General features: G+C 44.8%; 1 protein-coding gene and 1 long non-coding RNA gene across 4 annotated transcripts in view; one reads left to right on the plus strand and one right to left on the minus strand.

Moving 5' to 3' along the window:
* The window catches only part of LOC122546242 (uncharacterized), a 222,544-nt gene extending 217,987 nt beyond the window's left edge, over positions 1–4,557 (plus strand). For all 3 annotated transcript variants that reach the window (XR_015755146.1, XR_015755147.1, XR_015755145.1), the window contains one exon: positions 1,161–4,557. This is a non-coding gene — a long non-coding RNA (uncharacterized LOC122546242). The remainder of the gene's footprint in view (positions 1–1,160) is intronic.
* Positions 1–22,435, minus strand: part of LOC122544526 (histone H1.3-like) — a 184,392-nt gene that overhangs the window by 66,968 nt on the left and 94,989 nt on the right. The window lies entirely within an intron of this gene.

The raw sequence follows: 22,435 nt of genomic DNA on the forward strand, positions 1-22,435 counted from the left end.
GCAGATGCTGGAGATCAGATTCTAAAACTGGGACACTGGAAAATCACAGCAAGTCAGACCATTTGAGGCGCAGGAGAGTTGATGTGATGGGCATGAGCCAGGAATGTCTACAAGCCTGTGCCCGAAACGTCGAATCTCCTGTTCCCTGGATGCTGCCTGACCTGCTGTGCTGTTCCAGCAATAAAGTTTCAACTTTGATCTCCAGCATCTGCAGACCTCACTTTCTCCTCGAACATTCCTGATGAAGGGCTTATGCTTGAAATATTGACTCTCCTGATCTTCTGTTGCTACCTAACCTGCTGCGCTTTTCTAGCGCCACACATTGAACATAGGAGTTCAGAGATCATGTTGAAGACATTGGTTTGGCCACTTTTGGAATATTGATTGCAATTCTGGTGTCCCCACTCGGGAAGGCTGTGTAGCTTGAAAGGTTTCAGAAAAGATTGACAAAGATGTTGCCATGGTTGAAGGGTTTGAGCTGTAGGGAGAGGCTGGAGCTGTTTTCAGTTGAGCGTCGGAAGAGCAGGGGTGACCTTAGAGGTTTTCTTTTAAATCATGAGGGGCGTGGAAACGGTAAATAAACATGGTCTTCTCCCTGGGATAGGGGAGTCCAGAACTAGAAGGCAGGGGTTTAAGCTGAGCAGAAAAAGATTTAAAAAGCATCTAAGGGACAATTTTTTTCACATAGATGATTGTGTATTTCTGGAATAAGTCACCAGAGGAAGTGGTGGAGGCTGGTATAATTACATTTAAAAGGCATGTAAATTGGTATATGATAGGAAGGGTTTAGAGGGATATGGGCCGAGTGCTAGCAAATTAGATTAGATTAATTTAGGATATCTTGTCAATATGGACAAGTTGGATAGAAGGGTCTGTTTCCGTACTGCACTATCTCTATGAATATGACCTAGAAGCCAGTCAGTGAGCTATTTCAGTTTTGTATATTTGTGTCTCTCAGATATCAAGCTTGCAAAGTAAAGCAGACATTGCTGAAATGTTACAATGTCTCAGGCCTTTTCTGTAAACAAGTTCTGGGATTTATCTTCTGTCTCCCTTCCCTACCTCTGGGAGAAGAATTCACATTTTTTACAATGCAGGAATGTATGAATGGAAAAGGTTTTTGTTATATTTGCACCTGTCCTTTCTCTTTCTTTCTCTAGGATCACGTGAAGATGTTAAACCACAGCTTTGGACAGAAGACCTCCCGCCTTCTAAGCCACTAAGGGTTAGGAATGTGTTCACAGAATTTGGAATCAATCATGCTCTAGAGTGAGAAAGAAACCAGAAACCATTTCTCTGACATGAAGTGCCCGTGTTAAATTGGTCGATTCTTTTCTTCAGTTGACGATGACAAATGAAGACAAGTCATGCCTGCTACCAGAAAAACTTCTATTCTTCACCAGCAAGGGCAGCAGAGTTCTGTGACTAGCGCCTCCGAATGTTCTGATAGACAGATGATCCATTACCTCCCTGCCTTCCAGCACGCACATCTTGGTCCCTTGTCCTTTCAAGGTGCATTAACGACGCGTAAGTCACGTGACTGTCAACCTCCCTCTGCAAGGGAACAGACAATGTCTTAATCCAAGGCTCGTTGCATTTTTTGACCATTTCTGTAATTGCACTTCAACAAAGGAGCTGAAGGACAGAGCAAATAGGAGCAGGAGTAGGCCACCTGGTCCCTCCAGCCTGCTGCAATGGTATTGCCCAACTCAGACTCCCATTTCCCACTTTCTCCTTTAGCCCCAAGGTACTCTATCCCAATCTTCTTTGAACATTATTTGATGATCTCACCATGACCGCTTTCTGTGGTAGACAATTCCACAGGCTCCCCACTTTCTGGGTGGAGACAGTTCTGCCCATCACAGCCCTACACCCTGTCTCCTTTCGACTATGACCCATTTGTTTTTAACTCCTCCCCCTTAGCTCTGTTAGTGTGAAATTCCTTCCTATTTTTACCCTGTTAGAATTTATAGGTTTCCTCCCACCCCAATTCTTCTAAACTCTAGTAAATATAATCCTAACTAATTCAGTCTCTCGTCATCTGTCAGTCCTGCTATCTCAGGAATCAGTCTGAGGCAGTGAAGAAGGCAGTCATTTAGTAAAAAGAAAATAGAGCGGGAACAAACCATTTAGCCCAATGATTACTGGGCTTGGAGTCACATAGTCACATTCATACAGCACTGAAAAAGACCCTTCAGTCCAAACAGTCCACCCTGAACATAATCCAAAACTAAACTGGTTCCAACTGCCTGTGGTTTGTCCATGACCTTCCAAGTTTTTTTTTTGTTAATGATCTTATCTAAACAGCTTTTAAACATTGTGATTGTGTCCGTATCCACCATTTATTCTGAAAGTTCATTCTATACACAAACCACTTCATAAGAAAAGTTGCCAGTTACGCCTTTATAAAATCTTTCGCCTCACCTTAAAATGTCTTGTATTTTATGAAAGCCCCCACCCCAGGGAAAAGACCTGGGAAATTAACCCTATCGATACCCCTCATTATTTTATAAACCTCTGTAAAGTCACCTCCCAACTTCCTGTGCTCCAGTGAAAGAAGTCCCAGCGGCACGGTGGCACAGTGGTTAGCACTGCTGCCTCACAGCACCAGAGACCCGGGTTCAATTCCCGACTCAGGCGACTGACTGTGTGGAGTTTGCACGTTCTCCCCGTGTCTGCGTGGGTTTCCTCCGGGTGCTCCGGTTTCCTCCCACAGTCCAAAGATGTGCAGGTCAGGTGAATTGGCCATGCTAAATTGCCCGTAGTGTTAGGTAAAGGGGTAAATGTAGGGGAATGGGTGGGTTGCGCTTCGGCGGGTCGGTGTGGACTTGTTGGGCCGAAGGGCCTGTTTCCACACTGTAAGTCTAATCTAATCTAAATCTATCTAGCCTCTCCTAACTCAAATCTTCCATTCCCAACAGCATCCAGGTAAATCTCTTCCAAGCCCCCTCCAACTTAATAATATCCTTCCTATAACAAGGAGAACTGGACACAGTACTCCAGAACAGGCCTCACCACTGTCCTGTTCAACCTCAATAGGACATCCCAACTCCTATAATCACAAGTCTGAGCAATAAATGCAAGCGTGCAAAATGCCTTCTTAACCACCCTATCTATCTGTGATGCAAACTTCAGAGAATTATGTACCTGAACCCTTAAGTTTCTCTGTTCCACAACACCACTGATAGTTCTACTTTAAATTGAATAATTCCTGTCTTTGTTTGTTTTACCAAAATGCATTACTTCACATTTATCCAAATTAGACCCATCTGCCACTTTCAGACCATGGACCCAATTGATCAAGATTTCTTTGTAATCTTCAATAACCTTCTTCATTATCCACTATACTAACAATCCTGATGTTCTCTGCAAAGTTGCTAATCATGCTTTCCATTTCCTCATCTAAATCATTTATATATAAATGACAAACAAAAGTGGTCCCAGTCTTCCAAGACACTGAAGCTTTCCATGAAGTTACTTAAAGTTCAGGATCATGGACCTTACTGTCAATTTTTAAAAAGTGGCAACTTGTCTGCCCAGCTGCATCACAATGTGGATCTGAACACCTTAATGATGAGTCAGAGCAGCAATAGAGAAAGAAAAGGAAGCATATCCTGCACCAGATCCCACTACCTATACAGGGAATCTGCCAGTTCAGTTGCATATAGAGCAACAGCAAAAATGTATTATCCTGAGTAGATGACATCCTTGCATTGAGGGACAGCAAATGACACTTTGGTGATGATTGGGCCTAGTTGCTACAAATGTCCTGATCTCAGCTGTCTACAGAACACTTTGCGACATGGATTGGTCTGTAAAAAGTGTTAGTTGCATAAAGCTTGCAATAGCTGGAAAGATCAAATAGTCACTGTCCACTCTTGTTTATATTTCTCAAGCCATGATCTTAGAGCCCTAATGGCTACTCCTTGCAGAGTGTCCACTCTTGCATTGCAGCCATCCAGTAAGTTTACACATTATGATAGGTATTCTGTTGACAGGTCTTTTGTCTGCAGTGGAATGCAAAGCATTACAGAATATGACTCAGGAAAGCCAGACTAGGTACAGAGTTCCTTCCATCAAGGTCATGATTTTTAAAAAAAATATACACTTGTAGGATGCAGGTGTGACTGGCAGGGCTAACATTGATCACCCATCCCTAATTGCCAATAGGTCAGTTAAGAGTGAGCCACATTGTTGTGTGGTCTGGAGTTATATGTACGCCAGACTGGGTAAAGATGACAGATTTTCTTCTCGAAAGGACATTAGTACCCAGACGGTGCTCTCTCCTGTCAATGGTCCTCATTAGACTTTAAATCCAAGACTTTTATTGAACTCAAATTCACCCCATCGCCATGGCAGGATTTGCACCTAGGTCACTGGAACATCACCTAGGAATCCAGATTTATAGTCTAGCATCAATACCATTCAGCCAGGACCTCCATTTGCTAGATCAGACAGCTAGTTGAGTGTTCATAACATGGTTCATTTGCTCAGATCCACTTTTAATGATTAACTAATGTATGACACAGAACCATATCTATTAAATTGATGTCAATACTTATTACTTAAATGGTGAAAGACTGCAGAAAGCTGTGGACCTAAGGGTTTGGGAGTCCTGGTCCGTGAATCCCAAAACTGAAGCTAGCGGCCAAGTTAAGCAGGTCATGATAGCCTTTATTTCAAAGGGAATGGAATATAAAAGTCAGGAGATTTTGCTTAGACTATACAAGACACTAGATAGACCACATCTGTGATACAGTGATCAGTTTTGGGCCTCCGTATCTAAGGAGAGGTAGATTAGGCATTGGAGGCAGTCCCAAGAAGGTTCACTAAGCTGATCCTGGGAATGGAAGGACTGTGTGTTTAGGAAGAGATTGCATAAGTCTAGCCTATCCTCATTTGGTGTTGAGAAGAAAGATGGGCGACCTTATTGAAGATGTTCAGATGACTTGATTTGAGGGAAGATGCAGAGAGAGTTTGTTTCTCCATGTGTAGCAGAGTCTGGGACCAGAGGGGTATCATTTCAGAATGTGGCAGGCCGAGGGAGGGGGAAGGGAGTTTGTCTCCTATTAAAGACTGAGGCGAGGAGGAATTTCTTCTTTTCAAGGAGAGAGAGTCTGTGGACTTCTTTACTGCAGAAGGCTGTCTTGGCTCGGTTGTGAAGTATGCAAAAGTGAGTACTGCAGATGCTGGAAACCAGAGTTTAAGTCAGAGTGGTGCTGGAAAAGCACAGCAGGCCAGGCAGCATCCGAGGAGCAGGAATATCAACTTTTCAGGCAAAAGCCCTTCAATTCCTGATGAAGGGCATTTGCCCGAAATGTCGATTTTCCTGCTCCTCGGTCGTGAAGTATATTCAAGGCTGAGATTTTTAATCTGGAAGAGGAATTGAGGGTTATGGGATGAAAGTGAAGTTGAGGATTATTAAATCAGCTGCATTCAGCAGAGCAGACTTTGCTGGTAGAATGGCCTATTACCGCTCCTAAGTGTGATCATTTTATTGGACTTGGAGAGGGATAACGTGTCTAAGATATAGATGCTAAGTTGCAGGATACCATAAGCACTGAGAGACCCAGGATGCTAGTCCATAGATCCCTGAAGGTGGCAGAACATGCTAATAGTTAAGAAGGCCTTCAGGACACTTGCCTTTATCAGTCGGAACATAGATTATAAGAGCGGGTAGGTGATATCTGAGCTGGACAGGACTTTGATCGGGCTACAGCTAGATCACTATAGGAAGGATGTGTTTGCAGTGGAGGTGGTGAACAGCTGATTCATGGCAATATTGCCTGGGTGTCACATTTCAGTGATGAGGAGAGCTTGGATAAGCTCGGATTGTTCTGTTTGGAGCAGAGAAGGTTGAGGGGTGAACTGATACAGGTGTATTAGAGATGGAAATGTGTTGCTGGAAAAGCGCAGCAGGTCAGGCAGCATCTAGGGAACAGGAGAATCGACGTTTCGGGCATTAGCCCTTCTTCAGCTAATGCCCGAAACGTCGATTCTCCTGTTCTCTAGATGCTGCCTGACCTGCTGCGCTTTTCCAGCAACACTTTCCATCTCTGATCTCCAGACCTCACTTTCTCCTCACAGGTGTATTAGACTGTGACAGTCTCATACATGTAAGGCACAGTTCCAATGGGTAATGGAATCAGTAAGCAGGGGTCACAGATTCAAAGGTAAAAAAGGATTTGCGGAGAAAATTGTTCGACCAGTGGATGGTGGGCTACCTGGAACTCTCTGCCTTTGAAAGTGGGAGACGCAGAAACCCTCGTTATTCAAAGAAGTATTTAGATGTACAACTGTATTGCTGTTGCCTCCGGGAATAAGGGTGAAAGCGCTGAAAAGTAAGAGTGTTGCTTTCAGAAGTTTGCTGATAAGAACCCCTCCTTGTCCTGTAAAGGTCTATGAAATAACAAGAACTTACTGATTCTCTCTTGCCATGATATGACCTGGAAGAAACAACCAGAAAACTATTTTAGTGCACAGTAGGGCTAGGGATTGCATTTTCCATCTCCCTTGGCATTGTGTGTCAGTTCAGAAGATAGGTGCACGAGCAGAGGGGGCTGGGCAGTATATGTGGGTGGCAAGACAGGTGGAGGGCATGGTTACTAAAGCACACAGCATCCAAGAGCACGAGGTGATGTTGAATTTGTACAAGGTGCTTGCTGGACATGAATATGGCATGCTAGAATATGGCATGCAGTTGTGTTTGCCACTTTATAGAAAAGATATGAATGTATCTCAGTGAGTGAGAGAGTGCCGAAGTAGTTTTTATTTGATTTATTGTTGTCAGATGCACAGAAACAGTGAAAAGGTTTGTTTTGCATGCTCTACAGGCAGATCGCATACAAAGTGCACCAGGGCAGCAGAACAGACTGCAGAATACAGTGTTAAAGCTGCAAAGAAGGTGCAGAGAGGGGGATAAACATTAATATTTGAGAAGTCCGTTCAAAAATATGGTAACAGTGGGGAAGAAGGTATTCTTTTTCTGTTGGTATGTATATTCAAACACTTCTATCTTCTTCAGAGGTAATAGAGTATAACCAGGTTGGGAGGGCTGTATGAATATGTTCTGGATTAGTGGTGCTGGAAGAGCACAGCAGTTCAGGCAGCATCCAAGGAGCTTCGAAATCGACGTTTCGGGCAAAAGCCCTTCATCAGGATGATGCTGATGAAGGGGTTTTGCCTGAAACGTCGATTTCGAAGCTCCTTGGATGCTGCCTGAACTGCTGTGCTCTTCTAGCACCACTAATCCAGAATCTGGTTTCCAGCATCTGCAGTCATTGTTTTTACCTGTATGAATATGTTGACCGCTTTCCCGATGCAGCGAGAAGTATAAGTGGAGTCAGTCGATGGAAAGCTGGCTTGTGTGATAGATTTCCAAGAACCAGGTTCCAGGGAGGAGAAACTCCAACGATGACGATACTGAAAGAAGTCAGGGACTGTACTCCCTTTGAGCGGAGAAGCAGAGAATGAGGGAAGTTTTCAAAATAGTTAGCAGGGGCTGGACAGAATTAATAGGGAGAAGCTGTTCCTGATCACAAAAAGAACAAAAACGAGAATGGTGGTGGGGATGTGGTAGTGGTGGCAGCTTAAAGATTTAAACTGATATGGAAACAAAGCAAGTTGGCAAAGAAACGCAAGGAATAAATCTTTTCACCCAGTTAGGGTGTAGAATGCGCTGCCTGGAAATGTGTTGGAGGTAGGTTCAATGGAAAAGGGAATTTGGATAGAAATGGGGTGCACAGGGATCTGGTAGGAATGGCACGAGGGGATACATTTCTGTCAAGCTGTGCAGAAAGAAGTTGGTTTCAGTCAGTGCCAACATACCCACACCATCTGAATTATACATTCGAGTCTAAGTATCCTTGACAAAGCTGTTGTGTTAGGTGGAGTTTTTTTTTAGATTTAGTTACCTACACTGTGTAAACAGACCCTTCAGCCCAACAAGTCCACAAAGACCCTCTGAAGAGCAACCCACCCAGACCCATTCCCCTACATTTACCCCTGCACCTAACACTACGGGTAATTTAGCATGGCCAATCTTTGGACTGTGGGAGGAAACCGCAGCATCCAGAGTAAACCCACACAGACATGGGGAGAATGTGCAAACTCCACACAGACAGTTGCCCAAGACAGGAATTGAACCTGGGTCCCTGGCACTGTGAGGCCAAACACTGCCAACCACCATGTTGCCCAATGTCGGGCTATATTATCTCACTGAAAGAATACAGCACAGATTAAGGGAATGGTGAAGTTCAGTAAGGAATCCTATATCACATTGAACAGCAGAGCAGACTCGATGGGCTGAATGACCTGATTCTGCTTCTATGTGCAGTAAACCACAAACGGACTGGACCTACCATTTACTGCTCCCATCCCTAATTGTTCCCGAGGGAAGTTAGGCGCCAAACACATCACTGAGAGTCTGGAGTCACATGCAGGGTCAGACTAGGTAAGGAAGGAGATTTCTCTCCCTGAAGGAGACCAGTGAACCAGATGAATTTTCGTTCTGAGATACGTTATCACTGTTTCACACTCAGTTTTTTTTAAGATTAGATTACATTACAGTGTGGAAACAGGCCCTTCTGCCCAACAAGTCCATACCAACCCACCGAAGCGCAACCCACCCAGACCCATTCCCCTACATTTACCCCTTCACCTAACACTAGGGTAATTTAGCTTGGCCAATTCACCTAACCTGCACATTTTTAGTCTGTGGGAGGAAACTGGAGCACCTGGAGGAAACCCATGCAGACACGGGGAGAATGTGCAAACTCCATACAGAGAGTCGCCTGAGGTGGGAATTGAACCCGGGTCTCTGGCGCTGTGAGGCAGCAGTGCTAACCATTGTGCCACCGTGCCTGTTAGTAAGACAAAGTTTCAAAATCTCACAGCACCAGGTTATAGTCCAATAGGTTTATTTGGAAATACATGTTTCCCAAGCACTGCTCCTTTGGGGAACTAGCTACCTGATGAAAGAACAGTGGCACCGAAAGACATTACTTTCAAATAAACCTATTGGATTATACTCTGATGTTATGAGATTTTTAACTTTATCCACCTCAGTCCAATACTAGCATCATGTTAGTAAGATGATCGCTTACTTTGCAGGTAATGCAAAAATAGTTGGCAATGCAAGTGGTGTGTGTGCCACGAAGATGGGGTTAAGTGAATGGGCAAGAAACTTTGAATATAACGTGGAAATATAAGGTGATGCAGGAAGAACAGAGGAGTTGAAGATTATTTAAATAGAGAAAGACTGCAGAAAGCTATGAGTCCAAGGGATTTGACAGTCCTCATCCATGAATCACAAAAAAAAACTAGTGTTTGAATTCTGCAGGTGAGACCAGATCATTAGATATAGGAGCAGAATTAGGCACATCGGGTCTCCTCTGCCATTTTGCCATGGATAATATCATTCTCAATCCAATTCTCCTGCTTTGTCCTGATAACCATTGATCCTCTTATTAATCAAAATCTGTCCATCTCTGTCCTAAAGACACTTAACGAATGGGTCTCCACAGCCTTCCGTGACAGTGAGTTTCACAGATTGACCACCTTTTGGCTGAAGAAAGTCGTCCTCATCTCAGTTCTAAAGGGTCGTCCCTTCACTTGAGATTGTGCCCTTGGGTCCTTGTCTCTCCCACTCGTGGAAACATCTCCATGTGCACGCTATCCAAGCTTCTCAGTATTCTGTAAGTTAATTGATCACCCCTCATTCTTCTAAACTTCATCAAGCACAGATCCATTTGCCAAGCCCTTCATCTCTAGGACAGTTCATGTCAACCTTCTCTGGAAGTTCTATCAGGCTAATACATCCTCCCTTAGATACAGGGCCTAAAACTGCTCATAATTCAACTGTGGTCTGACCGGAGCCTTATACGGCATCAGCAGTTTATCCCTGCTCTTGTATTCTAGCCCTCTTGAAATGAATGTTAACATTGCATTTGACTTCCTAACTGAAACTGCCTGTTAAACTGAAAAGAATCTTGAAATAGCACTCCCAAGCCACTTTATGCTTCAGATTTCCTTAGCCTTTCCCAGAAAATCGTCCATGCCTCTTCTCACCAATGTGTATAGGGAAGGCAAATGGAATGTGGCCTTTATTTCGAAGAGAATGTAGTATAAAAGTGGGGGTGCTTCTGCTAAAAATGTACAAGTCACCAGTCAGACCATACCTAGGATAAAGTTTTGGAGGCCCGTATCTGAGGACAGATAAGTTGAGTATTGGAGGAAGTTCAGAGACGTTATGATCCCAGCTATGGGGGGACTGTCTGATGAGGAACTAGGTTGAACCTATCCGATGAGGGAGTAGGTTGGGGCTGTCCTGATTGGAGTTTAGAAGAAGAGGCAACCTTACCTAAGATTCTTCGACGGACTTGACAGGGTGGCGATGCAGAGAGAGGTTGTGTCCCCTTGTATGGGTGAGTCTGGGATCAGAAGGGCATTGTCTCAGAACAAAGGGGGGCACCCATTGAAGACAGACGAGAGGAGGAATTTCTTCTTGCTAAGGAGAGTGAATCTTTGGAATTTTTTACAGCAGAGGACAGTCGTGGCTGGATCATGAAATATATTCAAGGCTGAGATTCTTAACCAGAAAGGGGCATTGAGGGATATGAGATTCTTAACCAGAAAGGGGCATTGAGGGATATGGGGAGAAAATGGCGAAGTGGATAATTAGATCAGCCACAATCTTGTTGAATTTTGGAACTGACTCGAGGGGCTGAATGGGCTAGTTCTGTTCCTATAGTTGTATGGATCCCATTCCTAGAAGATGGGATCTTGTGTTTCCTTCCTGACAGAGTGATGCAAAGTTATTTTGAAACATGTTACCTCCTTCTTTCCTCTTCGCTTGAACAACAGAGTACACAATATCACCAGAAGTGGAACCACTGTCATCTGAAACAAAGAACATATTTTTTAAGGTTCAAGAAATAACATAGTGCAGGATTCTGGAGATCTGAAACCAATGCAAAGCACTGGAGAAACTCAGCAGGCCTGGCAGCATCTGTGGAGAGAGAGAGAGAGAGAGAAAACGGTGTTAATGTTTCAGATCCAGTGTGAATCTCCACCAGAATGAAACAGGGAGAGGTGGAAAGGTGTTGAAATCAATGCTCTGACTGACGACAGCAAACATGCCAAAAATCACCTTAATCATCCTGTCTACTTGTGACGTTACTTTCACAAAACTATGTAACTAAACTTCTAGGTCTCTCTGTTCGTTAACACTACCCAGACCCCTATTAATCAGCGTATAAGTCTTGCCCTTGTTTGTTTTAGCGGGCGGCACGGTAGCACAGTGGTTAGCACTGCTGCTTCACAGCACCAGAGGCCCGGGTTCAATTCCCGCCTCAGGCGACTCTCTGTGTGGAGTTTGCACATTCTCCCCATGTCTGCGTGGGTTTCCTCCGGGTGCTCCGGTTTCCTCCCACAATCCAAAAATGTGCAGGATAGGTGAAATTGGCCTTGCTAAATTGCCCGTAATGTTAGGTGAAGGGGTAAATGTAAGGGAATGGGTCTGGGTGGGTTACGCTTCGGCGGGTCAGTGTGGACTTGTTGGGCCGAAGGGCCTGTTTCCACACTGTAAGTAATCTAATCTTTACCAAAATGCTTGATCTCGCATTTACCTGTCCATTGATCAAATTGATCAAGATTTCTTGGTAAACATACATAACCTTCACTGCTGACTGTACCACCAGTTTTGGTAGGAGAAAGTGAGGACTGGAGATGCTGGAGATCAGAGCTGAAAATGTGTTGCTGGAAAAGCACAGCAGGTCAGGCAGCATCCGAGGAGCAGGAGAATCAACGTTTCGGGCATGAGCCCTTCTTCAGGAATCAGCTCTTCTTCAGCCCTTCCTGAAGGGCTCATGCCCGAAACGTCGATTCTCCTGCTCCTTAGATGCTGCCTGACCTGCTGCGCTTTTCCAGCAACACATTTTCACCACCAGTTTTGGTGCCATCCACAAAAGTATGAATACACAGAGCAAGCACAGATCCGTACTTTTACCAGCAGCTGTACAAGGAAATGCAGTCTTTGTCTCTCATGTGCCCAGCCACAAACTGACCTCTGCTGGGTTGGCAATTGGAGGTATCCTGAATTTCCTCTTTCTGACGGAGTTTGCAAACAGCGAACAGAAGCAGGAAAGTGATGAGGAGAACAGCAGCTACAGCAGAACCTCTGACCAGCAAAGCAAAAATTCCAGGGGGATCTGGAACACAGAATCGTCAAATGAAAGATCACTTTGTCTCAACGTCACTAACTTTAATATGCTCAGTGAGAAAGCAGGCAACCACTTCCTATTGAATTGGCAGAGAATTCTGGGAGGACCAGATACAGAAGAATTAGGGGCAGGAGTAGACCATTTACCTCTCCCATTTGATGAGTATGACCCCAACTGATTTAATCTCAACCTCAACTCCACTTCCCTGTCAGCGCTCCCTTTAACCCGTCACTGATTAAAACCTTTCTCTTCCTGAAATTTATTCAGTGCACTGGCATCCAGCACATACGCTGAGGGCAGTGAATTCGTCCTCCTCCTCTGTTCCAAGTTCTTTGGCTGGCTGTGATAAAAACACCCACAGGCTCCCCATTTGCTGGGTGAAGACATTTTTCGTCATCTCAGCCCTACCCCATCTCCTTTAGCCTGTGACCTCCTTGTTCCAAACTCTTTCCCAGTCATCTGGAACGTCCTTCTTGCGTTTAGGATCCAAGTTTGCCCTGCAAATGGTGGAATTCTAAAGACTGTGGAAGTGTGTCCGGAAACAGAGAGCGACGGTCGATGGATATTTTTTGGGATGGAGTAAGTTTCTAGTGGAGCTTTCCGGGGGATGCCTGAGGACTCTTGCTTCTCTTGATATGTTAATGATATGGATCATGCAGTGTAGGAGTCCAATTCCAAGTTTGCAATTGACATAAAACATGGGAAGATCAGAACGATGTGGAACTCTAAAAGGACATTGATAAGTTGATGGTGTGGGTAAATTGGTGACAGGTCCAGGTCGATGTAGAGGCAAGTGTGAAGTAATGAAATTTGGTGGGAAGTACATTGAAAGACAATATAAAACAGGGGGTACAACTCTGAAGGGTTGTGTGCACTGATCACTGAAGGTGATAGGTCAGAGGGACAGCAGTTAATAAAGCTCAAAGTCCTCAACTTTATTAACTGGTGTGCAGTTTCTCACACCCTCATTTAGGAAAGGTTATCTGACCCCCATGCCCCTAATGCTTAGAAATGGAAGCCCAAGGACCACCCACCATCATTACATCAGCATCTGATTAGGCCCAATTGATCAGGGTGATCAAGCGCTGATCGATCAATTCGTCGGCATCAAAGACCCTCCCAAAGGTATAAGAAAACATTCAGGTATTATAATCACCACAACACAACTCTCAGGAGTGGTAGCTCAAGATGAACAACCATGGAAAGAAGATGATCCTTGGACCACCAGAAGAAGGAGACCAAATTGCCACGTGGATGTAGGCCAATAACTAGCACAGTGGTATTTGTACATTCAAATTTAAGTTCAAGAGTTCAGATAGTTAATTAGAATTAGAGAGCTAATTATTAGTTTATATTGTATTGATATTATAATATTAGCTGTGTTGAAATCGATAAAAAGTCAGTTCTTATTAATGTTATGAGTCGTAAAGTTGAAAAAGTTTCGTAAAGAATCAGAGAATGCAAGGAAAGAAATAGAGTTGCAAAGGAAAGTGGCGACTCAGGACTAAAGAAATTATGGGGCAATTCCAAACCCAATGTGAGAAAGCATACAGGACACCCAGTGAGTTGTTTCAGCTGAAGAAGCCACTGAGAATGAAGTCAGTCAGTTAAAACATAAATGTGCAGATGTACAAGCAGCAATAAATGTTAAAAGCGAAGGACAGGAGGTAGACTGAGATGAATTCAGGCAAGATGTGCAGCAGTATGCCATGTGAACAGAGGATTATGGTTCTCCGCTAACCTTCCCAGATGACCCAACCTGTTTAGCACCCTGGAGTTAGCCTCTGCTGCAGTGAACACGATTACCATGGAAAGACCGGTCAGGGACGCCGATGCCCCAGCGTTAACGTACACGAACACACTTACAGTCACACAATTGGTGGAATTTGCTAAAAAGATTTCAGAATTTGAGCCATATGCAGATCCATATGTATTGCTTGTAGTCAGACAACAAAAGGATTTGCATTGATTAGATGAGAGAGAGGAGGGAAAAAATTATCAAAATGTCTTTGAGCCAGTCAGCAGAGTCTGCAATCCCAGTCTCTCTGGATGTAGTGGAAGGAACCCAAGCCACCACGGAAGTGGCAATTCTCACATCAATTGGGTACAATAAAGGAGACCCTGTAGATGGGCTAAACTAGTGCAGTCAAAAGAAGAGAGAACAGCTGACAGCCTACTAATCGGTTATGTGTGTACTTCTCGTGAGTCTATAAACAGGGGTCTGTTATTGGAAGCTGATTCAATGAAGTGGGCTGGGCTCTAATTTCACATGCCACTGAAGACAGCCGGAAGACATGTGTGAACTTCAATCTTGCAGAGCCAACCCACAATGAGATGTGTGTTCTGAGGAGACTGTCTCTGATGTGGGAGAAAGAAGTGCACAAACCAGACAAGAATAAAACAGGGAAAGAGGGGGATATGCTTCCTTTCCGAGTCTCTATCCAGTATTGAGGAATGAAGGAAGAGGAGGTAATTATTATCAAAGGATTCCAGCAACGGGGAGAGACAGCAGGAGAACATGTGGCAGCCAGCATGGTGCTACTACTGCAGGCAAACAGGACACTACGCTCGAGAATATTTAGCTGATGTGTGGGAGGCACAATGCTATAATAACTTTAGTTTATTTGTCCTTACAAAAGGTAACACGGGTTGATCAACCTTACTAGCACTGAAAACTCCAACTAACAGTAATACACTTAACTAATTCCTAATAAACCTCATTTGAATCTGTCCCTTACTGACACTACTTTATTTTCTACTTAGAGGATGTGGTTGCGACTGGCTATGCCCTGCATTAATCACCTTAGTGTATAGCTTCCCCCTTGAGACGATAACAGTGAGCTGCCTTCTTGAACCATTGCAGTCAATGTGCTTCAGGTAGGCCCCCATGACCTTTGGGAGGTAATTTCCAGATGTCGACCCAACAATGCTGAAGGAACAGCTGATATATTTCCAAGTCAGGATGATGAGTGGATCGGAGGGGAAATTGTAGGGGGTGGCATTCCCACGTATTTCCTGCCCTTGCCCTTCCAGATAGAAGTGGTCATGGGTTTGAAAGTTTTTTTATGAGGAACTTTGGTGAATTTTGCAAATGGTACACTGCTAAGATTGAGCATCGATGGTGGAGGGAGTGGATGTTTGTGGATGTGGTGCCAATCAAGTGGGGAGCTATTTTGTCCTGGATGGTGTTGAGCTTCTCTAGTATTCTTGGAGCTGCACCAGGCAAGTGGGGAATATTCCATCATATTTCTGACTTGTGCCTTGTCGATGGTAGACAGGAAAATAGCCCCAGCCTATTCAGCATTTCCCTATTCCTCAAACCCTCCAACCCTGGCAACATCCTTGTAAATATTTTCCAAAACCTTTCAAACTTAAACAGTATCTCTCCGATAGCAAGGACACCAGAATTTCATCCAGTATTCCAAAAAAAGGACATGACTAATGTCCTGTACAGCAAAAACATTACATCCCAATTCTTATACTCAGTGCACAGTGCACTCACCAATGAAGGCCAGTGTACCAAATGCCTTCTGGTTCGCTATCCTGTCCACCTGCAACTCGCTTTCAAGGAACTATGAACCTGCACCCCTCGGTCTCATTGTTGCGCAATATTCCCCTGAATGCTACCACGAAGTGTATAAATCCTACCCTGATTTGCCTTACCAAAATTCAACACCTCACTTTATCTAATATTTATCCAATGTGAAATACATTGAACAGTTCTGGGTCCCCCATATCTGAGAATATATAGTCTGGGCAGCGAGACAGTGCAGAGAAAATTCTCACAGCTGATCCCGGATATGGAGGGACTGTCTAATGAGGAAGAGGTTGGGTAGGAGTAGGTCGGGTCTGTCCTGGTTGGAGTTCAGAAGAATGAGAGGTGACCTTATTGAAGATTCTTAGAGGGACCTGAAAAGGGAGAAGGAGAGAGATTGTTTCCCCTTGTGTCGGAGAGTTTAGGACCAGAGGGGCATTATCTCAGAATAAAGGAGGTTGCCCATTGAAGATGGAAATGGGAAGGAATTTATTTTCTCTGAGGGAGCTAATCGGTGGAATTCTTTACCACACAGTGGTGTTGAGCCTGGCTCACTGAGTATACTCAAGCCGAGATAAAAAGATTTTAAATCAGGAAGGGGAATTCATGGTAACTGGTGGATGTTTTGTGGCAGTAAGAGCGTTTGAGTGGGATGGGGTGGGGGAAAAGCATAGCAGTTCAGGCAGCATCCGAGGAGCAGTAAAATCGACATTTCGGGCAAAAGCCCTTCATCAGGAATAAGGCAGAGAGACTGAAGGATGGAGAGATAAGTGAGAAGAGGGTGGGGGTGGGGAGAAAGTAGCATAGAGTACAATAGGTGAGTGGGGAAGGGGATGAAGGTGATAGGTTAGCAGGGAGGGGGGAGTGGATAGGTGGAAAAGAAGATAGGCAGGTAGGACAAGTCATGGGGACAGTGCTGAGCTGGAACATAGGAACTGGGGTAAGGTGGGGGAAGGGGAAATGAAGGTTACCATGCCTCACACAAGGGAAGGAGTGGAGGAGGACAGTCCTTCATGGAAACCTCAGTCAGTGAGAGATTCAAACCCATGCTGTTGATGTTACTCCACATTCCAAACCAGCCATCCCGCCAACTGAGCTAACCTGACACTCAACACAAAGCAGAGAGCAGAAAAGAAATCAGTTCCAGTGACAGCACAAGTCTTGAATGGAGAATATTAGATTATATTGGAGATACATCTTTGATCTGTTGGGTATTTCTTTGTATGTGTGTATAACACCTTACCTTCACAGGCAACAGTAGCTGAACTTAGAAATACATTTGATAAAGGGAGTTGGCCTTCTATTACCCAGGCTGGTTTTGTTCTGTTCTGTTCTGGACACCTTACTTAAGGGCGGATGTTCAAACCCTGGAGACAGTGTGAAGGAGATTTACGAGAATGATCACAACGATGAGGGATTTTAGATTCAGGGAAAGTTTCAAGAGATTGAGCTTATTCTCTTTCGAGCATAGAAGATGAAATGTTGACCTTATTGAGATGTTGAAAATTTGAACAATTCTACGGGAAAGCAAATTATTGTTTCGCACTCATTAGTCTATTATTAACTGGCTGGTCAGAATTTCAAGATTGTCAGTGAGAGAGTGAGATGAGGAGAAATTTATTTCGGTTGTTGGGTTTGGAACGTGCTGCTTGGGAGAGTGGTGGAGGCGGATTGCATAGGAGGTTTGAAAAGAGAGCTGAATATAAATTTGAAAGGGATGATGGTATAGGGCTGGAGACTGGGACTAGCTGGGTAGCTTCTTCAGGAGCTGGTACAGACACGAATGGTCTCCTTCTGTATAGTAAAATTGTACGATTCTATGAAAGTACAAGTTCTGAGCCACATTCCGGACAATTCCAGGAGGTCATTCCTTGGGACTTTGGCTCAGTGAACTCGTTGCCAGGGGTTTTTGTACACAAACAGCAGCAAATTGTTGTCACGAGCGGGATTGGAACTTGGTTGGGTTATGATCTGGAAATATTTCATTTCAAGGGAGGCGATGGAAGATCAAGCTGAGGGCACGAGTGAGAACAGACCTGCAAGAAGTTTCAAATACACAGATCGGGTCAAGTCAATTAAATTGTGAGTGTGATTCTGTGAGGTGCTGATCCTACACCGTCACGTATTGGTCAGCGTTCATGCTGGTATTTATCTGATTGGAAAGATCCGCAAAAACAAATCTCTTCCTGGAAGTGTTGGAGGGAAGTTTGGGTTGTTTCCTTTACAACAGAGAAGGTTGATGGGGGAGGGGACATGACAGAGGTGTGTAAGATTGGTAGTGTTGTCGAGCAGAGCACCTGAGTGGTGCAGGTCCATAATTCTTTGGAATTTGTGTCACAGGTAGACCGGGTGTTTGAGAAGGTGTTGAGAACACTTGCCTTCATTGCTCAGCCCATTGAGCGTTGGAGTTCAGACACCATGTTGTGGTTGTACAGGACACTGGTGAAGCCTGTTCTGGTGTATTGTGTCCAGTTCTGGTTGCTCTGTTAGAGGAAGAACATTATTAAGCTGGAGAGGGTTCAGAAAAGATATACCAGAATGTTGTTGGGAATGGAGTTATAAGGAGAGGCTGGATGGACTGGGACTATTTTCACTGGAGAGTAGAAGTTTGAGAGGTGTAGAGGCTTATGAAATCATGATGGGCATAGATGAGGTGAATGGCAGGTGTCTTTTCCCAAGGGTGGGGGACTTCAAGACCAAGGGACATATTTTTCAGTTGAGAAGAGAAACATTTTTGAAAATGACGGGTAACATTTTTTGATGGAGAGTGGTTCATGTGTGGATTGAACTTTCAGAGGAAGTGGCAGATACAGGGTCAGTTACAATATTTAAAAGACATTTTGATTAGTACAAGAATAGGAAAGGTTGGATAGATAAGGGCCAAGTGCAAACAAGTTGGATGAGTTTAGTTTGAGATTATGAACGGCATGGACAAGTTGGACCGAAGGGTCTGATTCCTTGCTGAGTGACTCTATTATGAGGGACATGGACAGGGAAGACAGAAAGCAGCTGTTTCCCTTAGTCGAAGGGTCAGTAACAAGGGGGGACATCATTTTAAAGTGAAGGGTAAGAGGTTTCGAGAGCGATTTTAGGATTGTTTCACCCAGAGGACGGTGAGGATCTGGAATGTGTGAAAATAAAATATTTGGACTTTCAATTTCTATTTGAAATCACTAATTGCTCCGGTGTGTGGGAATGCCACTTTGTAACTGCAAGTGGTTGCATGATTTATTAATGTGGAATATTCGTATAAAGGAGCAGGAAGAGGCCATGAGCCTGTTTCACCATTCAATACCTGACTCCATAGACCTGCCTTTGGTCCTTATCCCCTTAAAAACTTTGCTGAACAAAAATCTTATCTCTCAAAAAACTAAAAACTGATCCAGCAATGGCAGAGAGTTCCAAACCTCCTCCAGCCTCTGTGCCTATTAGTACTTCTGAACATCTCTCCTGAACAGTCTGGTCCTAATTGTCCAGCTGTGCCCTCCCAATTTCTAGGATCCCCCAAACAGGGGAAACACTTTCAATTTATCCAATCTGTCTTTTCCTGTTAATATCTTCAATCAGATCATCCCTGAACCGGGTAAATTCTGGACAGAACAGGCTAAATTTGTGTAATCTCTCCACATAACTTAACCCCTGAAACCCAGGTATCATTCTTGTAAACTCACGCTGTACTTCCTCCCAGGCCAATCTATCCTTCCTCAGGTGTATTGCCCAGATCTGCTCCAAGTGGGGTCTAACCAGGGTTTTGTATAACTGCAGCATCCCTTCTGCATCCTTATACTCCAGTCCTCTCGATATAAAGGCCAGCATTCCATTAGCTTTCTTCAGGCACTGAGTGTCAGAAATAAAAAGAAACACAGAAATTGTTGGAAAAATTCAGCAGGGACTGATTGTTTGCCACCTGGGGACTGTTGAAGACAACTTTCCATCCAATGCGTGACTATCTACAGCACATGGACTACAGCAGTTTGAGAAAGCAGCTCGTCTCTACCTTCTCAAGGGAACAACTAGGGATGAGTTGGGCAATAAGCGCTGGGTGCAGTGGGTGATGCCCATGTGCCAAGAGTGAATAATAAAAAAAACGTAATTTACCCCAGGGCCTCCACCTTCCCTATGTGAGCTTGTCCTGAGAGGAGAGGTGCCAACTTTGTAGTGAATGTTGACACACAATACCCATTTGAGTTTATTGAGTCACCTGGTTCATGAACTGCTTTGAAAAGGTTGATATATAGCCAAGCGTTTAGGTTTATATTCTTGCTGGGTTGGGGCTGTGACCTTAATTATCAGTCCGTATTTAATTTTGAGGCATCATCAAAGAAACACTCAGGAAAATGAAAGGCAATGCTCCTCATGTGAATGATGCTGGACCTACAGTGAATGGCTCCTTGCCCCAAAGACCAAGGCCAGAAGGGGCCACTCTCAGACATTAAGCTGTTGTACTGGCGCATCCCCTCAAAACAATATGTCAGATAAAGCAATTAGCCAACAGTGTAACGTTTCCTCTTCCAATTAACATTGCCCTGTTGTTAATTTAGTTGACGTAGATGGAACATCTCTATGATTTAGATGATCGCAAACACTATTGATTATTAATAAACTCAATTATTGCTGTTGCTTTAACGTTCTGATCTCTAGCCTTTCGGTTCACTTTGCTTATTGTTTCTTGATTGTAGATGATTCCAAAATAGACAGCAGTTTGGTGTACTCAGTTTTCATCATCTCCAAACCAAGAAACGCTGGTACAGGATATAATATATATACTTTTATAATATTTCTGGTTCAGTGAAAGTGGAGACTTTCTCTAGTTTATCTTAACCTTGAAAAACCCAGCCACTTTTTAACATCATTGGTGTTTCTCTTGCTCATGGCATGGAGTGAAGGTCCATGAATCTTTTTACATCATTTGAATTTATTAATAATCAATAGTGTTTGCGATCATCTAAATCATAGAGATGTTCCATCTACGTCAACTAAATTATCAACAGGGCAATGTTAATTGGAAGAGGAAACGTTACACTGTTGGCTAATTGCTTTTCCTTCGCTACATTGATGACTGTATCGGCGCTACCTCGTGCTCCCATGAGGAGGTTGAACAGTTCATCCACTACACTCACACCTTCCACCACGACCTCAAATTCACCTGGACAGTCTCGGACTCCTCCCTCCCCTTCCTAGACCTTTCTGTTTCTATCTCAGGCGACCGAATCAACACGGACATCTACTACAAACCAACCGACCCCCACAGCTACCTGGACTACACCTCCTCCCATCCTGCCCCCTGTAAAAACGCCATCCCATTCTCCCAATTCCTTCGTCTCCGCCGCATCTGCTCCCAGGAGGACCAGTTCAAAATACGTACAACACAGATGGCCTCCTTCTTCAAGGACCGCAATTTCCCCCCCGACGTGGTCGACGGTGCCCTCCACCGCATCTCCTCCACTTCCCGCTTCTCCGCCCTTGAGCCCCGCCCCTCCAACCGCCACCAGGACAGAACCCCACTGGTCCTCACCTACCACCCCACCAATCTCCATGTACAGCGCATCATCCGCCGTCACTTCCGCCACCTCCAAACAGACCCCAGCACCAAGGATATATTTCCCTCCCCTCCCCTATCAGCTTTCCGTAGAGACCACTCCCTCCGCGACTCCCTTGTCAGATCCACACCCCCCACCGACCCAACCTCCACTCCCGGCACCTTCCCTTGCAACCGCAGGAGGTGCAACACTTGCGCCCACACCTCCCCCCTCACTTCTCTCCAAGGCCCCAAAGGAAACTTCCATATCCGCCACAGATTCACCTGCACCTCCACCCACATCATCTACTGCATCCGCTGCAGCCGGTGTGGCCTCCTCTATATTGGGGAGACAGGCCGCCTACTTGCGGAGCGATTCAGAGAGCACCTCTGGGCCACCCGGACGAACCAACCCAACCACCCTGTAGCACAGCATTTCAACTCCCCCTCCCACTCCACCGAGGATATGCAGGTCATTGGACTCATCCACCGCCAAACCACAACAACGCGACGGTCGGAGGAGGAGCGTCTTATCTTCCGATTGGGAACTCTCCAACCACAGGGGATGAACTTGGACTTCACCAGTTTCATCATCCCCCCTCCCCCCACCTTGTCTCAGCCGAATCCCTCCAGCCCGGCACCGCCTTCCTGACCTGCAGTCTTCTTCTTGACCTCTCCGCCTCCATCCTACTCCGACCTATCACCCTCACCTTGACCTCTTTCCACCTGTCACATTTCCAACGCCCCTCCTCCAAGTCCCTCCTCCCTACCTTTTATCTTCTCCTGCTGAACACTCTCTGCTCATTCCTGAAGAAGGGCCTGTGCCCGAAACGTCGAATCTCCTGTTCCCTGGATGCTGCCTGACCTGCTGTGCTGTTCCAGCAATAAAGTTTCAACTTTGATCTCCAGCATCTGCAGACCTCACTTTCTCCCCGTTTTGAGGGGATGCCCCAGTACAACAGCTTAATGTCTGAGAGTGGCCCCTTCTGGCCTTGGCCTTTGGGGCAAGGAGCCATTCACTGTAGGTCCAGCATCATTCACATGAGGAGGATTGCCATTTCATTTTCCTGAGTGTTTCTTTGATGATACAAAGATAGGTGGAAGGACAGGTAGTGTTGAGGAAGCAGGGATGCTGCAGAAGGATTTGGACAGGTGAAGAGA

This window comes from Chiloscyllium plagiosum, unplaced genomic scaffold, assembly GCF_037043375.1.
Source record: "Chiloscyllium plagiosum isolate Xiang-an unplaced genomic scaffold, Cpla_swu_hap1 HiC_scaffold_49, whole genome shotgun sequence".
Lineage (NCBI taxonomy): Eukaryota > Metazoa > Chordata > Chondrichthyes > Orectolobiformes > Hemiscylliidae > Chiloscyllium > Chiloscyllium plagiosum.